An 8,066-nucleotide genomic window follows, 5' to 3' on the forward strand; every position below is an offset into this window, starting at 1 on the left:
AATTTTGTGCTTTTTGGTTAATGATTTCATACTTTTTACTTACTTTTGCGATTTTTGGTTAATGATTACTCTGCTTACTGGTTAACCATTTGCCCTTTCGCACTTAGTCTCTGGAGATTATTTTCGACTTTTTGGTTAATGATTTCACACTTTTAACTTAATTTTGTGCTTTTTGGTTAATGATTTCATACTTTTTACTTACTTTTGCCCTTTTTGGTTAATGATTACTCTGCTTACTGGTTAACCATTTGCCCTTTCGGACTTGGTCTCTGGACATTATTTTCGAGTTTTTGGTTAATGATTTCACACTTTTTACTTACTTTTGCGATTTTTGGTTAATGATTTCACACTTTTTACTTACTTTTGCGATTTTTGGTTAATGATTACTCTGCTTACTGGTTAACCATTTGCCCTTTCGGACTTAGTCTCTGGAGATTATTTTCGAGTTTTTGGTTAATGATTTCACACTTTTTACTTACTTTTGCGATTTTTGGTTAATGATTTCACACTTTTTACTTACTTTTGCGATTTTTGGTTAATGATGACTCTGCTTACTGGTTAATTATTTGTACTTTCGGACTTGGTCTCTGGACATTATTTTCGAGTTTTTGGTTAATGATTTCACACTTTTAACATAATTTTGCGCTTTTTGGTTAATGATTACTCTGCTTACTGGTTAACCATTTGCCCTTTCGGACTTAGTCTCTGCACATTATTTTCGAGTTTTTGGTTAATGATTTCACACTTTTAACTTAATTTTGTGCTTTTTGGTTAATGATTTCATACTTTTTACTTACTTTTGCCCTTTTTGGTTAATGATTACTCTGCTTACTGGTTAACCATTTGCCCTTTCGGACTTAGTCTCTGGAGATTATTTTCGAGTTTTTGGTTAATGATTTCACACTTTAACATATTTTTAAGCTTTTTGGTTAATGATTACTCTGCTTACTGGTTAACCATTTGCCCTTTCGGACTTAGTCTCTGCACATTATTTTCGAGTTTTTGGTTAATGATTTCACACTTTTAACATATTTTTGCGCTTTTTGGTTAATGATTACTCTGCTTACTGGTTAACCATTTGCCCTTTCGGACTTAGTCTCTGCACATTATTTTCGACTTTTTGGTTAATGATTTCACACTTTTAACATATTTTTGCGCTTTTTGGTTAATGATTTCATACTTTTTACTTACTTTTGCGCCTTTTGGTTAATGATTACTCTGCTTACTGGTTAACCATTTGCCCTTTCGGACTTAGTCTCTGGAGATTATTTTCGAGTTTTTGGTTAATGATTTCACACTTTTTACTTACTTTTGCGATTTTTGGTTAATGATTACTCTGCTTACTGGTTAACCATTTGCCCTTTCGGACTTAGTCTCTGCACATTATTTTCGAGTTTTTGGTTAATGATTTCACACTTTTAACATATTTTTGCGCTTTTTGGTTAATGATTACTCTGCTTACTGGTTAACCATTTGCCCTTTCGGACTTAGTCTCTGCACATTATTTTCGACTTTTTGGTTAATGATTTCACACTTTTAACATATTTTTGCGCTTTTTGGTTAATGATTTCATACTTTTTACTTACTTTTGCGCCTTTTGGTTAATGATTACTCTGCTTACTGGTTAACCATTTGCCCTTTCGGACTTAGTCTCTGGAGATTATTTTCGAGTTTTTGGTTAATGATTTCACACTTTTTACTTACTTTTGCGATTTTTGGTTAATGATTACTCTGCTTACTGGTTAACCATTTGCCCTTTTGGACTTAGTCTCTGGACATTATTTTCGGGTTTTTGGTTAATGATTTCACACTTTTTACTTACTTTTGCGATTTTTGGTTAATGATGACTCTGCTTACTGGTTAACCATTTGCCCTTTCGCACTTAGTCTCTGGAGATTATTTTCGACTTTTTGGTTAATGATTTCACACTTTTAACTTAATTTTGTGCTTTTTGGTTAATGATTTCATACTTTTTACTTACTTTTGCCCTTTTTGGTTAATGATTACTCTGCTTACTGGTTAACCATTTGCCCTTTCGGACTTGGTCTCTGGACATTATTTTCGAGTTTTTGGTTAATGATTTCACACTTTTTACTTACTTTTGCGATTTTTGGTTAATGATTTCACACTTCTTACTTACTTTTGCGATTTTTGGTTAATGATTACTCTGCTTACTGGTTAACCATTTGCCCTTTCGGACTTAGTCTCTGGACATTATTTTCGAGTTTTTGGTTAATGATTTCACACTTTTTACTTACTTTTGCGATTTTTGGTTAATGATTTCACACTTTTTACTTACTTTTGCGATTTTTGGTTAATGATGACTCTGCTTACTGGTTAATTATTTGTACTTTCGGACTTGGTCTCTGGACATTATTTTCGACTTTTTGGTTAATGATTTCACACTTTTAACATAATTTTGCGCTTTTTGGTTAATGATTACTCTGCTTACTGGTTAACCATTTGCCCTTTCGGACTTAGTCTCTGGAGATTATTTTCGAGTTTTTGGTTAATGATTTCACACTTTTAACTTAATTTTGTGCTTTTTGGTTAATGATTTCATACTTTTTACTTACTTTTGCCCTTTTTGGTTAATGATTACTCTGCTTACTGGTTAACCATTTGCCCTTTCGGACTTAGTCTCTGGAGATTATTTTCGAGTTTTTGGTTAATGATTTCACACTTTAACATATTTTTAAGCTTTTTGGTTAATGATTACTCTGCTTACTGGTTAACCATTTGCCCTTTCGGACTTAGTCTCTGCACATTATTTTCGAGTTTTTGGTTAATGATTTCACACTTTTAACATATTTTTGCGCTTTTTGGTTAATGATTACTCTGCTTACTGGTTAACCATTTGCCCTTTCGGACTTAGTCTCTGCACATTATTTTCGACTTTTTGGTTAATGATTTCACACTTTTAACATATTTTTGCGCTTTTTGGTTAATGATTTCATACTTTTTACTTACTTTTGCGCCTTTTGGTTAATGATTACTCTGCTTACTGGTTAACCATTTGCCCTTTCGGACTTAGTCTCTGGAGATTATTTTCGAGTTTTTGGTTAATGATTTCACACTTTTTACTTACTTTTGCGATTTTTGGTTAATGATTTCACACTTTTTACTTACTTTTGCGCATTTTGGTTAATGATTACTCTGCTTACTGGTTAACCATTTGCCCTTTTGGACTTAGTCTCTGCACATTATTTTCGAGTTTTTGGTTAATGATTTCACACTTTTAACATATTTTTGCGCTTTTTGGTTAATGATTTCACACTTTTTACTTACTTTTGCGATTTTTGGTTAATGATTACTCTGCTTACTGGTTAACCATTTGCCCTTTCGGACTTAGTCTCTGGACATTGTTTTCGACATTTTGGTTAATGATTTCACACTTTTAACTTAATTTTGTGCTTTTTGGTTAATGATTTCATACTTTTTACTTACTTTTGCCCTTTTTGGTTAATGATTACTCTGCTTACTGGTTAACCATTTGCCCTTTCGGACTTAGTCTCTGGACATTGTTTTCGACATTTTGGTTAATGATTTCACACTTTTAACTTAATTTTGTGCTTTTTGGTTAATGATTTCATACTTTTTACTTACTTTTGCGATTTTTGGTTAATGATTACTCTGCTTACTGGTTAACCATTTGCCCTTTCGGACTTAGTCTCTGGACATTATTTTCGGGTTTTTGGTTAATGATTTCACACTTTTTACTTACTTTTGCGATTTTTGGTTAATGATTACTCTGCTTACTGGTTAACCATTTGCCCTTTCGGACTTAGTCTCTGGACATTGTTTTCGACATTTTGGTTAATGATTTCACACTTTTAACTTAATTTTGTGCTTTTTGGTTAATGATTTCATACTTTTTACTTACTTTTGCCCTTTTTGGTTAATGATTACTCTGCTTACTGGTTAACCATTTGCCCTTTCGGACTTAGTCTCTGGACATTGTTTTCGACATTTTGGTTAATGATTTCACACTTTTAACTTAATTTTGTGCTTTTTGGTTAATGATTTCATACTTTTTACTTACTTTTGCGATTTTTGGTTAATGATTACTCTGCTTACTGGTTAACCATTTGCCCTTTCGCACTTAGTCTCTGGAGATTATTTTCGACTTTTTGGTTAATGATTTCACACTTTTAACTTAATTTTGTGCTTTTTGGTTAATGATTTCATACTTTTTACTTACTTTTGCCCTTTTTGGTTAATGATTACTCTGCTTACTGGTTAACCATTTGCCCTTTCGGACTTGGTCTCTGGACATTATTTTCGAGTTTTTGGTTAATGATTTCACACTTTTTACTTACTTTTGCGATTTTTGGTTAATGATTTCACACTTTTTACTTACTTTTGCGATTTTTGGTTAATGATTACTCTGCTTACTGGTTAACCATTTGCCCTTTCGGACTTAGTCTCTGGAGATTATTTTCGAGTTTTTGGTTAATGATTTCACACTTTTTACTTACTTTTGCGATTTTTGGTTAATGATTTCACACTTTTTACTTACTTTTGCGATTTTTGGTTAATGATGACTCTGCTTACTGGTTAATTATTTGTACTTTCGGACTTGGTCTCTGGACATTATTTTCGAGTTTTTGGTTAATGATTTCACACTTTTAACATAATTTTGCGCTTTTTGGTTAATGATTACTCTGCTTACTGGTTAACCATTTGCCCTTTCGGACTTAGTCTCTGCACATTATTTTCGAGTTTTTGGTTAATGATTTCACACTTTTAACTTAATTTTGTGCTTTTTGGTTAATGATTTCATACTTTTTACTTACTTTTGCCCTTTTTGGTTAATGATTACTCTGCTTACTGGTTAACCATTTGCCCTTTCGGACTTAGTCTCTGGAGATTATTTTCGAGTTTTTGGTTAATGATTTCACACTTTAACATATTTTTGCGCTTTTTGGTTAATGATTACTCTGCTTACTGGTTAATTATTTGCCCTTTCGGACTTAGTCTCTGGAGATTATTTTCGAGTTTTTGGTTAATGATTTCACACTTTTTACTTACTTTTGCGATTTTTGGTTAATGATTTCACACTTTTTACTTACTTTTGCGCATTTTGGTTAATGATTACTCTGCTTACTGGTTAACCATTTGCCCTTTCGGACTTAGTCTCTGGACATTATTTTCGAGTTTTTGGTTAATGATTTCACACTTTTAACATATTTTTGCGCTTTTTGGTTAATGATTACTCTGCTTACTGGTTAACCATTTGCCCTTTCGGACTTAGTCTCTGCACATTATTTTCGAGTTTTTGGTTAATGATTTCATACTTTTTACTTACTTTTGCGCTTTTTGGTTAATGATTACTCTGCTTACTGGTTAACCATTTGCCCTTTTGGACTTAGTCTCTGGACATTATTTTCGAGTTTTTGGTTAATGATTTCACACTTTTTACTTACTTTTGCGATTTTTGGTTAATGATTACTCTGCTTACTGGTTAACCATTTGCCCTTTCGGACTTAGTCTCTGGAGATTATTTTCGAGTTTTTGGTTAATGATTTCACACTTTTTACTTACTTTTGCGATTTTTGGTTAATGATTTCACACTTTTTACTTACTTTTGCGCATTTTGGTTAATGATTACTCTGCTTACTGGTTAACCATTTGCCCTTTTGGACTTAGTCTCTGCACATTATTTTCGAGTTTTTGGTTAATGATTTCACACTTTTAACATATTTTTGCGCTTTTTGGTTAATGATTTCACACTTTTTACTTACTTTTGCGATTTTTGGTTAATGATTACTCTGCTTACTGGTTAACCATTTGCCCTTTCGGACTTAGTCTCTGGACATTGTTTTCGACATTTTGGTTAATGATTTCACACTTTTAACTTAATTTTGTGCTTTTTGGTTAATGATTTCATACTTTTTACTTACTTTTGCCCTTTTTGGTTAATGATTACTCTGCTTACTGGTTAACCATTTGCCCTTTCGGACTTAGTCTCTGGACATTGTTTTCGACATTTTGGTTAATGATTTCACACTTTTAACTTAATTTTGTGCTTTTTGGTTAATGATTTCATACTTTTTACTTACTTTTGCGATTTTTGGTTAATGATTACTCTGCTTACTGGTTAACCATTTGCCCTTTCGGACTTAGTCTCTGGACATTGTTTTCGACATTTTGGTTAATGATTTCACACTTTTAACTTAATTTTGTGCTTTTTGGTTAATGATTTCATACTTTTTACTTACTTTTGCCCTTTTTGGTTAATGATTACTCTGCTTACTGGTTAACCATTTGCCCTTTCGGACTTAGTCTCTGGACATTGTTTTCGACATTTTGGTTAATGATTTCACACTTTTAACTTAATTTTGTGCTTTTTGGTTAATGATTTCATACTTTTTACTTACTTTTGCGATTTTTGGTTAATGATTACTCTGCTTACTGGTTAACCATTTGCCCTTTCGCACTTAGTCTCTGGAGATTATTTTCGACTTTTTGGTTAATGATTTCACACTTTTAACTTAATTTTGTGCTTTTTGGTTAATGATTTCATACTTTTTACTTACTTTTGCCCTTTTTGGTTAATGATTACTCTGCTTACTGGTTAACCATTTGCCCTTTCGGACTTGGTCTCTGGACATTATTTTCGAGTTTTTGGTTAATGATTTCACACTTTTTACTTACTTTTGCGATTTTTGGTTAATGATTTCACACTTTTTACTTACTTTTGCGATTTTTGGTTAATGATTACTCTGCTTACTGGTTAACCATTTGCCCTTTCGGACTTAGTCTCTGGAGATTATTTTCGAGTTTTTGGTTAATGATTTCACACTTTTTACTTACTTTTGCGATTTTTGGTTAATGATTTCACACTTTTTACTTACTTTTGCGATTTTTGGTTAATGATGACTCTGCTTACTGGTTAATTATTTGTACTTTCGGACTTGGTCTCTGGACATTATTTTCGAGTTTTTGGTTAATGATTTCACACTTTTAACATAATTTTGCGCTTTTTGGTTAATGATTACTCTGCTTACTGGTTAACCATTTGCCCTTTCGGACTTAGTCTCTGCACATTATTTTCGAGTTTTTGGTTAATGATTTCACACTTTTAACTTAATTTTGTGCTTTTTGGTTAATGATTTCATACTTTTTACTTACTTTTGCCCTTTTTGGTTAATGATTACTCTGCTTACTGGTTAACCATTTGCCCTTTCGGACTTAGTCTCTGGAGATTATTTTCGAGTTTTTGGTTAATGATTTCACACTTTAACATATTTTTAAGCTTTTTGGTTAATGATTACTCTGCTTACTGGTTAACCATTTGCCCTTTCGGACTTAGTCTCTGCACATTATTTTCGAGTTTTTGGTTAATGATTTCACACTTTTAACATATTTTTGCGCTTTTTGGTTAATGATTACTCTGCTTACTGGTTAACCATTTGCCCTTTCGGACTTAGTCTCTGCACATTATTTTCGACTTTTTGGTTAATGATTTCACACTTTTAACATATTTTTGCGCTTTTTGGTTAATGATTTCATACTTTTTACTTACTTTTGCGCCTTTTGGTTAATGATTACTCTGCTTACTGGTTAACCATTTGCCCTTTCGGACTTAGTCTCTGGAGATTATTTTCGAGTTTTTGGTTAATGATTTCACACTTTTTACTTACTTTTGCGATTTTTGGTTAATGATTACTCTGCTTACTGGTTAACCATTTGCCCTTTCGGACTTAGTCTCTGCACATTATTTTCGAGTTTTTGGTTAATGATTTCACACTTTTAACATATTTTTGCGCTTTTTGGTTAATGATTACTCTGCTTACTGGTTAACCATTTGCCCTTTCGGACTTAGTCTCTGCACATTATTTTCGACTTTTTGGTTAATGATTTCACACTTTTAACATATTTTTGCGCTTTTTGGTTAATGATTTCATACTTTTTACTTACTTTTGCGCCTTTTGGTTAATGATTACTCTGCTTACTGGTTAACCATTTGCCCTTTCGGACTTAGTCTCTGGAGATTATTTTCGAGTTTTTGGTTAATGATTTCACACTTTTTACTTACTTTTGCGATTTTTGGTTAATGATTA

Source organism: Heterodontus francisci, unplaced genomic scaffold (genome assembly GCF_036365525.1).
Source record: "Heterodontus francisci isolate sHetFra1 unplaced genomic scaffold, sHetFra1.hap1 HAP1_SCAFFOLD_701, whole genome shotgun sequence".
Lineage (NCBI taxonomy): Eukaryota > Metazoa > Chordata > Chondrichthyes > Heterodontiformes > Heterodontidae > Heterodontus > Heterodontus francisci.